At 38.3% G+C, this 16,033-nt stretch overlaps 1 long non-coding RNA gene across 1 annotated transcript in view; it reads left to right on the plus strand.

The window, feature by feature from the left end:
• The window catches only part of LOC131499496 (uncharacterized), a 31,061-nt gene that overhangs the window by 46 nt on the left and 14,982 nt on the right, over nucleotides 1-16,033 (plus strand). Inside the window, exons 1-2 of the long non-coding RNA XR_009255916.1 lie at nucleotides 1-778; nucleotides 1,728-1,838. The exon at nucleotides 1-778 is cut by the window's left edge and continues 46 nt beyond it. This is a non-coding gene — a long non-coding RNA (uncharacterized LOC131499496). The remainder of the gene's footprint in view (nucleotides 779-1,727; nucleotides 1,839-16,033) is intronic.

Below are 16,033 nucleotides of genomic sequence, written 5' to 3' on the forward strand. Positions count from 1 at the left end.
TCTTGCTGCTGAAGGGAGTGTCTAGTGTCTGGCAACCATTGCTCTCTTCTGTACTTTCATGAGTTTAACTACTTAAAATACTTCCTATAAGCAGAACCATGCAGTGTTTGTCCTTCTGTGACTACCTTATTTCACTTATCATAATGTCTTCCAGGTTCATCCATATTGATGCATATGGCAGGACTTCCTTCTGTTTACAACTGAATAATATACCATCGTATTTATTTACCTTATTTTCTTTATCCATTCATCATTGATGAATATTTAGGTTGTTTATAAATCTTGCCTGTTGTGAATAATGCTGCTGTGAACATAGGAGTGAAGATCCTGATTTTAATTCAGAAGATTGCCAGATCATATAATAGTTCTATTTTTAACTTTTTGAGGACCCTTTATACTGTTTTCTATAGGGCTGCACAGTTCTATATTCTATCAACAGTGTACAATACAAACATTCCAATTTCCCCACATTCTTTCCGACAATGACAACAATAATAGTAATTATTATTTTGACAATAGCCATACTAACAGGTGGTGAGGTGATAATGTGGTTTTGGTTTGCATTTCCCTGATGATTAGTGCTGTTTAGCATCTTTTCATATTCTTGTTGGTCATTTGTATGTCTTCTTTAGATAAATGTCTGTTCAAGTCCTTTGCCCATTTTTAAAATTTGGCTTTTTTTGTTTTTTGCTGTTTTTGCTGTTTTGTTGTAGGACTGCCTTATATATTTTGGAAATTAACTGCTTATCACATACAGTGCATATATTTCTCCCATTCTGTAAGTTGCCTTTCTACTCTATTGATTGTTTACTTTGTTGTGCAGAACTTTATTAGTTTAGCCCCTCTTGTCTGTTTTTACTTCTGAAATGATAGTTAACGTGTGAATAAGGATTGTATTTGGTGAAAGAATGTGTTCATCGCACCGTGGTACATGGAATAAATGATGTAAAGACATATGTATAAAAGATGTTTCTAAAAGTGCTAGTTATATATATGAATAAGGACAGTGATAGTTCAGTGAAAGAATATGTTCACCACCCTGTGATGCATGAAATATACTATGTAAAGGCACATAAATAAAAGGTGTTTCTAAGAATCTAGTTGTATATGTGAATTAAGACTGTTAAAAAAAACCCTAAGAAACCAAAAAACCAAAAGATGTCTTTTTTTAAGGTAAACACTGTTGGGAATTAAGAGTTATTTTTCTGTCTGAATTTTTGATTGGGCAGTTCAAGGGAGTAATCATTAAATAAACACAGGCATGTAAAGCATATTTTAGTTACTTTATACATTTTGGGGCACCTAAACCCCAACTCCACCACTTAGGGTGGAGATAAAATATCCCAGTAGTGTTTTTATTTCTGACTGTTAGGATTATATTTTGTTCAATCTTGAACATGTGTCCCTAACTAGGTCATCAAATGACACATGAATTTTCCCTTCAGTATTAATTTTCACAGTGGTGATTGCAGTATTCAATAAATCCATAACAAGACATAGCACTCCATTAGAAAAAAACAATTCCATTCTCAATTGATGGATAAACAGTTTAGTATGAGATCGTTTGATAGTTTCTGCCTTAAACTATCTGGTCTCCCAAGGTAGTGGTATTTTTTAGAGCCAGCCCTTGCACCATGTCATTGTAATGACACCGTAAAACAGTTCTTTTTATACTTTCCAATAAAACAGTGTGACATCTTAAATCTGAGTTGCTTTACTTTTTAAAGGGTGAAGAATGCATGATTCCTTTCCATCTGCCTCCCTCCAGCAAGGCAATCATCAGGTACAAAGAAAGAAGCTCAGGGGAAACACACTGTCACTCTATGAATACATTTAAGGTAACCATATAGATGGAGAGGGAATTGTTCAGTCTAAGAAGATAAGACAAGGTGACAATAACCTAGAATTATTCAAAGATGTTTAGGTTTTTCAATGGGTAAAGATAATACAATGGAAGATTCTTCCACACAAATGCACACTCTGCAGGGTCAGAGGTGGTTTCAGAATCATCACAGAACAGCCAAGTCTGGGATTAGCCATTGCAACTAAAATGAGACTCTTTGTATTGAAAGTTGGGGCCATGTCCTGTTACATGGATCAAGTTGGGTGTGTGAGAGGGAGAGGGAGGACTGGAAAGGGAAATATGCAAGGGGGTGGTTTCTGGATGTTGTCTCTATTCAAGTAGAACTGATCTCTAAAATAATAGTTATCCATTTCTCTTCGAAGCTTCAATTTTGATAATATTTCCCCCCTTCCTAAAAAGAAAGCATAACCAAATAAACACAAACAAAACAACTCCTGCTCAGAGTCTGTATGTAAGATTGCTTGTACATGTTCTGATAATAATTATTTTAATGTTAATAATGTGTTGTGCAGTGGCAACTCTGAGTCAAAATAGCAAAAATCTAACCCCTCAGAAGGATCTAAGTCAATGGAAGCCTTTGAAAATACTAGTTTTTCAGAGAAAATCTATTGTTAATATTGTTTTATATTCCTGAAGATCAGACATGGGTTTTGAGAGATGGAGGTACTAAAGTTTGTAATAGCTGTCTTAGTACGTTCAGGCTGCTGTAACAAAATACCACTGTCTGGGTGGCTTAGAATTTACATAAATTTATTTCTCACAGTTCTGGAGGCTGCAAATGTGAGATCAGAGTGCTAGCATGGTCAAGTGAAGGCTCTCATCTGAACGGTAGATTTATTGTATTCTCACATGGTGAAAAGGGCTAGGGAGCTTTTGGGGCTTCTTTTATAATGGCACTAATTCCATTCACAAGGGCTCTGAGGCACTCATAACCTCAGCATTTCTCAGTGGCCCACCTCCTAATACTATCATATTGAGCATTAGGATTTCAAAATACGCATTTTGGTGGAACATAAACATTCAGACCATAGCAATGGCTGTGTCCTGCTGCCATAGGCAACTTTTCCCTTGTGACTTACTCAAATCCATAATGTGAACCAGACTCTTGATCTTTGCAGATAAACCCCTAGCAAATGTCGTCTTCTCTGAATTCATATTTGAGCTGAAATTCCCAGGATTATCTACTTGCAGTGACATTTTGCAAATATTGATTTAATAACTTGATTTACCTTTTTCTTCAGAGTTCTGTAAAACCTGCTTTCGCTCTCTTTAACATGCACTTGCATAATGTAAACTGAAGACAGATGTCCTAAATGCATACTAATGGAGAATACTTTGGCTTCTGTAATTCCTGAAATGTAAAGCTGATGAACACACGAGGACAAACCCTGCCTGCCGGGTGCCCTCTTTGAAATTTCTAATCTTTGGGCTAAGGAGCATTCTCTTTGTCCCTGGAATCTTGACACATGGATAGTTGTTTTATAATTATTTTATTACTGTTTAGATTTGAAAATTTATTTTTATGACCACACAATAAAATTGTTGAAAAGCTTTATGCCACCCTGGAAAAGAAAAAGCTCCCTTAAAGCAGCATGAGGATTCCTCAAAAAGTTAAAAATCAAACTACCCTGTGATCCGGCAATTGCACTAGTAGATATTTATCCACAGGATACAAAAATACTAATTCAAAGGAATACATGTACCCCAACGTTTATGGCTGCATTTATCAGCAATAGCCAAACTATGGAGAAAGCTCACATGTCCACCAACTGATGAATGGATAAAGTGGATAAAGAAGATGTTGTATATATGTATATATAATGGATTATTACTCAGTCATCAAAAAGAATGAAATCTTGCCATTTGCAATGATGTGGATGGAGCTAGAGAGTATTAGGCTAACCGAGATAAGTCAGTCAAAGAAAGACGAATACCACATAACTTCACTCATACGTGGAATTTAAGAAACCAAACGAGCAAACATGGGGAAAAAAAGGAAAACCAAGGAACAGACTCTTAACTGTAGATAAAAAACTATAGAGAGGGTTCCCAGAGGGGAGGTGTGTAGGGGGATGGGTAAATAGCTGATGAGTATTAAGGGGTGCACTTGTGATGAGTACTGGGTATTTTAAGTGTTGAATCTCTATATGGTATACCTGAAACTGATATTACACTGTATGTTAACTAACTGGAATTTAAATAAAAATAATAAGAAAAATGAAAAGCTCCCTTAAATAGTGGGACCAAAGTGATAATGGAGAAGATAAAATAGGTTAATACAGGGGAAATGTGGTTTTGGATTCTTTATCTAATCATAGTGTGGTAGGCAGAAAGAGTTCCAAGTTTTACTTCCAAAGGACCGAAACAAATCCTAGAAGAAAAATAGGGAGACAGCCGACTAGCCAGTTGATCATTAAATAAAGTAACCCCCTTTCCATTTATCTCATTGCCAAGGAGTATCATTAGTTTTTGCTTAGGACCAGGAATGTGTACACCGTGGTTCTCAGAAAGATAGCAGAGAACCAGTGTATTTTCACCCCAGAATGAACTCCACAACATTCTATGGAACCTTTTGGGGTTCTTTTGTGTGGTAAGGGGAAGTGAGCAGCAGGCTTCCCTGGTTTGGGGAGAAAATCTTAGGTCCCACTTGCTCTGTGAACAAATTTTCAGACAAGTTCCTAATTTCTGGAGGAGTCCACTCTGGCGTATCTGGAGCTTCTGTCTGTACAACCTGTCAGGGGTCTGCAAAGTCAACTGTTTCTCTTTCTGCGATGTTCTGCAGGCCCAGACGCTTCAACTCGCCCATTCTGCTTGGTCATCTTTCCTCCTTGGCTTCTGATGAAAAGAAAAAAAAAATCATTGATTTCTTAAAGCAATTCCTCTGGTTTCCCTGGCTCTGTCTTGCTCTCATCGTGTTCCTCTAATATGCTTGCTCCTTCTCCCTGCAGTTCTCTCTTTCTCCTCTGGGTCTCTGTGTCTGTCTTTTAAGCAGAAGCCTAATTAGTCTTTTGAGAAGCCTGATTAATGAATGAAAAAAAAAAAAAAAAGAGAAAGAATTGTATTTTGAGGTGATGTGCTGTTAAGGTAATTCTGTGAGTTTGGAAGGAGTGTATTTTTAAAAGGGAAGGTGTATATAGAAATATTTGGAAGAATTATCATGAATCCACCAGAGGAAAGGCTTCATGGGAGCTAAAGGCATATTCTTTTATTCTGAATGTATTCTAGTTGATGTTGTTCCTTTGAGTCTTTGCTAGTGTTGTTTAAATGTATGCGTTGTCTTTCTCTACTGTTCCAAGTTTAATGACATGCATTTTTCAAGGCAGCCACCAGAGTCAGGGTGCAGAAATTCCAGAGTTGTTTCCTGTTTTCCTCAAGATGTTAACTAGCCCATCCAGTGGGAGCAAACTTGGGCCTCATGAGCACTGTGCTTCATCAAGCTGCAAAAATTGGCCATGGTTTTTAAGAGTATAGCTAGACTATTAAGAGTACTTCAGTCAAATTTTATGAAGCTTTAAATAAATGGATTTTCTGGTTATTCTTGCAAAACTTACTCTTTTGAGTTAACTTAACAACTAAAAGTGGTGCTTTCTCTCTTTTGTCACCCCCAGTTCTCTTAACACACAAACTACTCTCTGGGGAGAGACATCTGGGATGGAGACATAATATAACTGTAACTTAATGGGACCCCAATGGCCTTTAAAAGTTAATGCTGCTAAAGCAATTAATGAAGCTTCTAAAGTAAGGGATGTAAGCCCGAGGATAATTTATGCATTGGGTTGATCTGGCTCATTATTGGCATTATTTAACATTCCCCAGGCACTCAACTACATCATGGCTACACATCCAAAAATAGGACAAGAAAATATTTTTTACTTCTATAGATAGGAAAATATTCTTTACATTAGAAGAATTGACAAAAATCTTAAAATGGAATGTAACAAGTTGGGAGGATGGTTCATCCTTATTGGAATTCAACAAATGAATACATAAATAAGAGTGATAGAATATATGAATATATGTACGTGTGTGTGTGGTGTGTATGTGTGTGTATATATACATATATATATATATATATATTTTTTTTTTTTAAGTAGGCTTCACACTCAGCAGAGCCAAAGTGGGGTTTGAACTCACGACCCTGAGATGAACACCTGTGCTGAGATCGAGTCGCCTCTTAACTAAGACACTTAGACACCCCAAGAATGATAGAATTGTAAAATCACATTTTGAAACTTGGGATGAAATAGTGGGTCTGGGCAGTAATCACGGTGAATCCTAAAATCATTAGGGGAACACTTGATTGGAAATTTTAAAATGAGGGTGGACTAACATCATCTGAACCTACTGATACATCTTAACATCATTAAATATGAGGCAACCAGATATCATAGGGTCAGTGATAAGAAGTAATAGGAAGTAAAAGCACCACATATGAAGTATGTTGTCAAAACACTTGAGCCTGACTACCTCAGGTCCTCTAAGATCTACCTGTCAGTTTGTAGGAAATACAGCAGACAGGAGAGTTAATGTATACACCACGAGGAAGTAATCAGTCAAATGCAGAATGTGAAACATTAGATAGTACAAATCAGTGGAATAAATAATACTTAAAAGATGTAACAATATAGTATGTGGACATTGAGAGATCCTGATTAAAAGAAAGAAACAAAAATTTCATGATATTAAAAAATTACTGACTTTTAAAATATGAAATTTATTGTCAAATTGGTTTCCATACAACACCCAGTGCTCATCCCAACAGGTGCCCTCCTCTATGCCCATCACCCACTTTCCCCTCCCTCCCACCCCCCATCAACCCTCAGTTTATTCTCAGTTTTTAAGAGTCTCGTACGGTTTGCCTCCTTCCCTCTCTGTGACTTTTTTTTCCCCTTCCCCTTCCCCTTCTGTTAAGTTTCTCAGGATCCACCTAAGAGTGAAAACATACAGTATCTTTCTTTCTCTGTGTGACTTATTTCACTTAGCATAACTGACTTAAAGTATGGCGATTATTTCAAAATAGTCTTAGAGAAGAAGCATACTAGTATTTACAGTTGAAATACCATGCTGTGGGATTTGCTTTAAAATATTGTGGCTAAATGGGGTACCCGGGGGCTCAGTTGGTTGAGCGTCTGCCTTCTGCTCAGGTCATGATCTCATGGTTCATGAGTTCGAGCCCCGTGTCGGACTCTGTGCTGACAGCTCAGAGCCTGGAGCCTGCTTCAGATTCTGTGTCCCCCTCTCTCTCCGCCCCACCCCTGCTTGTGCTCTGTTTCTCTCTGTCTTTCAAAAATGAATAAAGATAAACAAAATAAAAAAATAAAAAAATATTTTGGTTAAAATATGTGGGTCAGTAGATAAATTGAAGCTGGTCACATGTTAATATATATTAAAGCTGGGTGATGAGAGTGTTCTGTGTACTTGTGGTTATGTTTGAAAATTTGCATAATTAAAAGGGGAACAGGAGTACCCTACAAAGATGGTAAGTACCCTACAAAGACACAAAGATGGTAAGTGAAAGAATTTTTTTCTGTGACTGAAGACTTGAAGATACGGTAACATAATCAGATCAAGTGTGGATATTGTTTGGAGCTGATATAAAATTTTTAGACATTGTTCAGATACAGTCACAAAAAAAGGACTGTTTAATTTTGTGTTAAATCACCATTTTTGTAAATTGATTTCAAACATTGCTCCTTGTGATTTTACCTATGAGATGCACATATTTAATTTCTAAAGCATATTACTGACAGTTCTATGAATTCAACCAAAGTAAGAATTTTCTTGGTTCTGATGGTTTTAATATTGTCAAAATACCAGGGGGTGCCTGGGTGGCTCAGTCGGTTAAGTGTCTGACTTCAGCTCAGGTCATAATCTCGTGGGTTTGTGAGTTTGCGCCCTGCATTGGGCTCCATGCTGTCAGCACAGAGCCCATTTTGGATTCTCTGTCTCCCTCTTGCTCTGCCCCTTTCCGGCTCGTTCTCTCTCTGCCCCGCTCTCAAAAGTATTTAAAAAAAAGTGTAAAAAAATACCAAATTTTCTAAAAAAAATTTTTTTTAGCAACACTGAGGGGGAAAAATGATCTGCTGTTCTTTTGCAAGTGGTGGTACTTTTCAACTTCTTTATGTAAATAACTTAAAATTACAAGCAGAATGGTTGTAATATTTCTTATTTCTTACTGTTTTGGAAATATTTTCTTGTTTCTCACATGTTGCAGATTTCTCACTCAAGTTTGACTGCACTGTAGTTTATTTCAAGCAAACCATGCAAAGTGCATTTTAAACAATTTTATCATATATGATCTGTATCTGGCCGGGTATCTGTAAAAACACCAGTGTGAATTTAGGGAAACCAAGGCAATAATATTTAAGGATCTTCATCATTTCAAGGGTCCTGGAGAGAAAGACAACTTGAATTTAAATAAGGCAGTCACAAGTGTGTGCATGGGTAGCGGGTCTACCCTATAGTACAAAGGCTTAGCCGCGTACATCCTCCCCATAGATTCTCTCCAAAGCTTTCTCATTCACATGGCACCCTGTGATTTCCCCACTTTTGATGACTCTTGGTGATTGCTCCGTTTTTTCAAACCCTTGGAAGATGAACCATGTGTGAGTGAAACAGCCACATCTAGCACTGCCAAGATCCTATCTACAAATTGGAATTACTGATGTTTCATGCTAATATCTCATCTTTATACATATATATTTAATTTTACTTTTATTTTTGGAAGAACACTTGACATGAGATCTACCTCTTAAAGTTTTTAGAGTACAATATCACTGAGTCTAGGTGCAATGTTGTACAGCAGGTCTGTAGAACTTATTTAATGTGTCCTGGTCAATACTGTTATAATTATGTCCCCCTACTGATCTGGGTGCAGTGTCATTAATTGTCCTGTCCTATTCCTTTTCTTAGCCTCTGCACTTTTTTGTACTGCATGTGTCCTATCAGGTACCTCTCTAGAGGGACTACTCTCTGTTCTGCTGCACTGAATGCCAGCCTGTCTCAAGATACCGTGTCTTTATGTCCCACTTGACATTCTTCCTAACTTGTTGTTGCTCTTAGGGTTTTTGTTTACATCCATTTCCTTTTGTAAGTTGGATACACTAAACATCAGATAATAAGGGAGAAGACAAGTATTTGTGTCTCGTGGATACCCTTGGCTTCTCTGGGCGCTTTCAGTTACAGTGTTTTCCTACTTTAATGAGACTCCGTGTTCATGAGAGTAGGGAGTAGCATAAAATGCAATGATGTAAACTAATTTGAAAGGCCAAATGCCATAGTAATATTCACCTTTGGGGACTCTCTAGAATTTTGAAGGAGAATTGTGGAGCACTATTATATTTCAACACTGCAGGTCCCTGCCCAGGTGTGAGATAGAGACATAGAGGGTTTCCGGATACTGGATCTGTACCAACAGTTGTTTTATGGAAAATATCCAATTGTTTGTTAGCTTTTAATGTGGAAGACATCTCATTCACATTAAACTAATTCAGTGTTTTAGATTAGGAAAAAAATCGCTCAGATACTGGAGATGAGATAATTTCCAGGTGGGGCTCTTCATTTGTTTAAAGTGGTGGCTTTTTCAAAGTCTGGTCTTGGGACCAAAAACATCCAGCATCACCTGGAAACTTGTTAGAAAGGCAGATTAACAAGTCCCATTCCAGACCTTTTGACTGAAAAACTCCTGAGTGAGTTCCGGAAATCTGTTTTCACAAGCCTACTAGGGGATTCTGGTGGATGCACAAATTTAAGAACAACTGGTTTCATGCGTATTTTTCAAAAGAGAGATTTTGAAATTTTTCATCCACTTTTTCCATCTTAATACTATAAAATCCTTTGAAATAATCCTTCAAGTCAGAGCACTAGTCCTTCCCCTCTCCCCGCTCAGGAGTATTAGTAAGAGTAATGAAGTTCATACTAGTTTGATAATTCAGCTTATTGATAACTCAGAAAATATTCGTGTTTACTTATTATTGCAAGTGTCACATTATATCAATAGTGTCAGTGGCCTGATGCATAGCCTTAATACCTCCATGTTTCTAAGGAAAACAAGAAAGGTATGCCTGTAGCTCCTTTAGGATCCATAGATTAATAATAAAGCAGTAATTGAGTCAGGAATAGAGTGAAGCTCAACTCAGTTTCAAATTCCAGGTCTGAGCAGCATATTCCCCCCAGGATAAGAGATAGTACATGTAACATTCATTGCCTTGCCAAGCATACCAAAGGAGCTTAATGTTAGCTTTTATTATCCTGGTGCTCTTTAATACTGTTCCAGAGAAGACTGCTGATGCGTCCCTGTTTATGTCATTGTGAAGACTGACCAACTGACAAAAACAAAAACAAAAAAACCCTCTTCAACAGCTCATTTTGTCTTAAGACTATGTGTATCAATGAAGTTCTAAAGAAAATATTAGAAATTAGCAGTGTATTAAAAATAAATTTACTATGACTAAATTCAATAAAACCATCCTTATGATCTTTGTATTCTTAAGAGATGTCTTTTTATTATAAAGTGATATTTCTTGCTCAAAAGTCTGATATTAATATAGTTACACCAGCTTTATTTTAGTTACAAACTTTTGGTATATCATTCCCCATCCCTTTATTTTAGACAGCTTTTGTCTTTTAAAACATATACCTTGTAAACAGCATACAGTAGGGCTTTATTATTTCTCTCCAATATGAAAATCTTTGCTTTATGTACAATGTTGATTTTATTAACATTTAATTATAGTTGTTGGTTATTTACTTATTACTAAGTCTGCCATTTTGCTTTTTCTCTATTTTCCCTTCTCTTTGTTTTTCTCCCTTTTTATCTTTGGATTAATCAATATTTTTATTATTTTTCATTTTTAGTCAACTTTTTCAGTTGATTGCAGTATTTATCCATGGCTTGTTAAAAGTTTAAACTAGTACTTTTTATAAATTTCCAAAGTAATGCAATTATTTAACAAGAGTTTAATTCTATTTAAACCCTACTTGGGACTTTCTTTTCTTGTTTATCTTTGATGTTCCTACCATTCTTTGTTTTGTCTCAGGAGATATTTATTGTATTTATTTAAATTTTTTGACCCCATAGGGGCACCTGGGTGGCTTGTTGGTGAAGTGTCTGACTTTGGGTCAGGATCTCACAGTTGGTGGGTTTGAGCCCTGTGTTGGGCTCTGTGCAGATAGCTCAGAGTGTGGAGCCTGCTTCAGATTCTGTGTCTCTCTCTCTCTCTCTCTCTCTCTGCCCTTCTCCTGCTTGTACTTTGTCTCTCTCTCTCTCTCAAAAATAAATTTAAAAAATTAAAAATATTGATCCCATATGTTTCAGTAATTCAGATGATAAGTATTCTTTAGTTTTTGTGTTTCTTGTGTTTATATTGCTCTTTTTAATTTTTTCTGTTTCATGGCCTGTGAGTTGCTCATATCCCCCCAGTTAGTAGCCACCCTCTCTGGCAAGAAGGGTCAGGGGCAGGTACTGGCCTGTGACTCTCCTGGTGTGTTTGGACATAAGGGACGGGGTGGGCTCCATGATGGAGAGCTGTAGGCACTGTAAAACTGTTGTCTTGAACTCTGAAGGGCTCTTTCTCACTTTCTGGTAAACTCTCAAGTCAGGGAGTAGGAATCTCCTTAGGTTTGTTGTTCAAGGTTTTGGACTTGAGAATGGAGGAGTCAATGGGACATGACTGCAGAACAGCTTTAACCCTGTAGGGTTTGTGTTCTGACAACAGTGGGATGCCTGACAGCCATGTTGGGCAAAGGTTGTTCCAAAGCACTGTGTGTGTGGGAGGGGTGGAAGCCCCCAGATCCACCTATGCCACACATACCGCATAAAGAGATACAGCACATACACAACAATCTCTGACCTGCTCAGGAACTTCTCAGAGTTGGTACGTGTTTCCTCATACTCACGCTATCTTTTCATTCTGTGTTTTCTCCATGAGACAGACCGAGTAGCCAATGCTGTGTCACCTTGGAGTCAGGGCTATTGTTTGTTTCATGGTTTGTTCACCCTGCTTTCCTCTCAGCTGTCCTTGAAATGCACAGTTTGGGCTCCTATATTTTGATAGACGAGAACATTTGTGAGTTGAAAGCCAGGGCTGTGAATAAATACTTGATGTAATTGTTTGCTCTGGGGAGGTCACATGCTATGATGGGAGAAGTCCCTCTCCATCCCCATATCTTGATCAGATTCCAGTTCCAGAAATCAGAGATTTAAATAAAAGTGAGATCAACGGTGTTCTTTTTTGCCATTTTTGACTTCTTGCTGGCCAACAGAGGGGAGATTGAGACCATCTCTTGAGGGGTATGGGATCATCATAGAGAAGACCTTGTGCCTTGCTGTGAGTTGGGGGTATGGGATGGGGTTCGTGGAAAGAGTTGCCTTCACCACATGAAGCAAATGTAGCACTAAGTGGGGTGTTTAGGCTGGGAAGGCTTAAGAACCGTTGGCTTCCCTGGGGTCTTAGTGTCATCTGAGAGAGTAAATGTGTCCTTTGGTATGGGATGCTGGGCAGCCTCCGATTTCCCCCAGCATACTATGTAAGTAGAGAGAGCTATCTTTCTCTCTTGGTGACAATTTATGTTCAACTAGGGGAAGTGTTAGAGAAACAAGTGTCTTTCTAACTCCTCTTCTTCCTAACTACCCCCTACCCCCGCCTTTCAGTTCTACTCTTTGTGGAAATAAAAAAAAAAAAAAAGCAAAAAAATTCAGTTTGTACTATGAGATGTGGTTGCCAGTAGCATCTGGTCTTCTTGTTGATGTCCTGCTTTGAAGAATCCGAAAAACCTGCCACCCTTCCCCTGAGGAGCAGCTGCCCCACTGGGATCTAATGTCAACCCTGACTATGTACTAGAAACATCTGAGCAGCTTCAAAGAATAAAGAGCCTAGCCCCATGACCAGAATTCCTGACTTCACTTGGTCTTGAGGGGGGTCAGGACACTGGTATGTTTTATGGTTTCCCAAGTCACTCTTAGCCCTAGATGGCACTGGGAGCAGGGCTTGAAGATCTATACTGGTGGGGTGGCAGGTGTTTAGGAAAGAGGAGTTGTACTGGAGGGAGGAGGGGGATAAGACAGAAAATGGCATTTCCAGAATTCTATTCAGAGTGGAACAAAAAGTGATATGATTGGAAAGATAATAGAGTTAAAAAAAATTTTTTTTAAATGTTTGTTTATTTTTGAAAGAGACAGAGACAGAATGAGAGTGGGTTAGGGGCAGAGAGAGGGAGACACAGAAGCAGAAGCAGGCTCCAGGCTCTGAGCTGTCAGCACAGAGCCCGACGTGGGGCTCAAACTCAAGAGCTGTGAGATCATGACCTGAGCCAAAGTTGGATGCTCAACCGACTGAGCCACCCAGGTGCCCCATGGAAAGATAATAGAGTCTTATGGATGTTGTGGGTTTAACTAGTCCATATAAACTGTGCCTTTTCTCTCAGGTTTCTTTTGTTTCTTTCAACTGTTGGTGATGATCATCATCTCTTCACACTATTTGGCACAAGCCTGCTTGGGTCCTGTTCATTTCCATATTGATATCCCCAGTTGGCAAGGGCATTCCAAGTTCTTACAACATTATTTGGTAGGAGAATGCACTCTGGCCTGGCAACTCCTGTACTTGCAAAGTTGCATATCCCAAATGTCAATCTTTGGTGAGCAGAACACCTTTCTATTTATTGCTAGCGTCTACTTTCATTGGAGGGAGTTGGGTGGGTGGGTGGACTTCTGAAGTTAAATACAAATTAGGAAGTCTTCTGATTATTGTTGAATTTGCCATTTTAACCATTTTGGAGAAACTTCACTCTCTTTTGACTTTTAGGATTAATAACTGATAGAATGGGAATTTTGATCTGCAGATGTCTGTATCTTCTGGTAAATTCCATGTTAGGTTACATGACAAAGGGGAGTAAAGATTATAGATAGAATTAGGTTACTAATCAAGTAATCTTAAAATAGGTAGGTCATCTTGGATTATAATCACAAGGGTCTTTTAAATTGGAAAAGGGAACTTGAGGAGAGAGCCAAAGAGTTGGCAGCAGGAGGGGGGACTCCACCCCTGGGTTGCTGGCTTTGAAGATGTGGGAAGGGGACCACCAGCCACGGAATGCAGGCCTCCTTCAGAAGCTAAAAAAAGTAAGGAAATGGATTATCCACTAGATCCTCCAGAAGGGAGTGCAGCTGTGTGGACATTGTGGTTCTTTTTAAACTTAAAACCTCCAGGGGCGCCTGGGTGGTGCAGTCGGCTAAGCATCCGACTTCAGCCAGGTCACCATCTCGCGGTCCGTGAGTTTGAGCCCCACGTCAGGCTCTGGGCTGATGGCTTGGAGCCTATTTCCGATTCTGTGTCTCCCTCTCTCTCTGCCCCTCTCCCATTCATGCTCTGTCTCTCTCTGTCCCAAAAAAAACACAAAAAAACAAAAAAACAAAAAACATTTAAAAAAAAATAAACTTAAAACCTCCAGAACCATAAGATAATAAACTTGTGTTGTTTTCAACCACTAATTTTGTGGCAATTGATTATAGCAGCAATGGTAAATGAATATATTGTTAAAAGAGATGAAGAAATTAATAATGATAAAAACAAACATGCAAAGACTTAAAGATCCTATGTTGGAAATGACTATAAATTTGCTAAATATTAATTTTTTAAACAGAATGTCTTTGTACAGATTTTAAATGACTTAGTGAAATGAAACCATTGTTGAGAAAGAGGTTTAACAGAAGAATTAATTTTCCCTCCTACAGGCCTTTTCTCTATACTTAATTGCCTAATGGAAAATTAGTTCATAATCAATATTCTTCGAAGTAAGTTTATTTAAGGGACTTGAAAAGGAGCCATTTCTAGTTTTCTGAGCATAATAGACTCAAACCCAGTTTACTCCATTTGTGGAGTCAAGAGTGCCTCTTTGCCCCTCCCCCAGCCCCAGGTTTCTTTTTAAACATTTATTAATCTAATACAGGGCTAAGTAAGCATGAAGTCAGTCTAGGTGTGTATGGTTTTAATTCATTTTCATGGATGTCTGTGTTTCATGGAAGTCTTGTTTTTTTATTTCCCCAAAGGAAAAACACTTTGATAATAAAAAGGAGAAAATAACAAGACATTCCCCCCCCCCCCCCCCCAACTAATATAATAATAACAAATGAAACCACAAGAGGATGAAGCTGACACTTGAAACACTTCTGAAATGCTTCCGGGGGTCAGCCATTTGCTAGCGGCCTGGTTATTTTCTACATTGTTTTCATAAAACCGTCTCCGCTTATTTGGCAAAATGGAAGTTTAGTCATTGTTGAAATTGTTTGCAAGAGTCTAAGAAAAATTCTTTAAAACATATTTGGGATAAAAAAGACTTGGGATGAAAGAAAGCTGTGTAGTAGATGCTTTCTCTTTGAGGTCTATTATAGTCAGTCACTCTTGCAGCCCAGCCTAAATCGCACTCTCTTCCTTTGTAAGTACTCAGAAAATGTTTCATTTTTGTGAAGAGCTGTCGGACACCCAGAAGCTTCACCTTCAATAAGATTATTTCTGGGCGTGAGAACAACTGAAGCGTTGTTTCTTCAAAATCACTGCAATATACTTCAGAAGCCCTGCTTGGAGAATACTCTTTTATTTATGTCCTGTCAGTGCGTGTCCGAGCTTTTGTGTCCACCTCTCTTTTGTCTCTAAATGATGAGTAGAGTTGGCACTACACAGATAATTCAGAGATGTGTTCTGAACTCTCATTATTTTGCAAGTTCTTTATTTTTTTTAAAAAAATTATTTCTTTATCTTAGTATGATAAAACACATGCACGAGATCTACCCTCTTAACAAATATTTGAGTGCCTAGTCTTAGCATTGTTACGAGCACAGTGCTGTAGAGCTGATCTCTAGAACATTTTCATCTTACACAACTGTGAAACTTTATTCACACTGAACAGTAATTCTCCTTTCTCCCTCCCCCAGCTACTGGTACCTACCTCCCTCTGCTGCCATGAGTTTGACCATTTTAGATACTTTGCCTAAGGGGAGTCGTGCCATATCTTTCTTTCTGTGACTGGCTTATGTCACTTAGCACCAGGGCTACTTAGAGAACTTGGTGTCTGGAGGAGACAGCATCTGTTGAGTGAGCCTGAACCTGTGCCCTGGTGGTGGTGGTGATGGGGTGCTTCTGATTCATGGGGTTTATGATTCAGACCGCGAATCCCCTA

The sequence above is a fragment of the Neofelis nebulosa genome, chromosome 17, assembly GCF_028018385.1.
Source record: "Neofelis nebulosa isolate mNeoNeb1 chromosome 17, mNeoNeb1.pri, whole genome shotgun sequence".
Taxonomy (NCBI): Eukaryota; Metazoa; Chordata; class Mammalia; order Carnivora; family Felidae; genus Neofelis; species Neofelis nebulosa.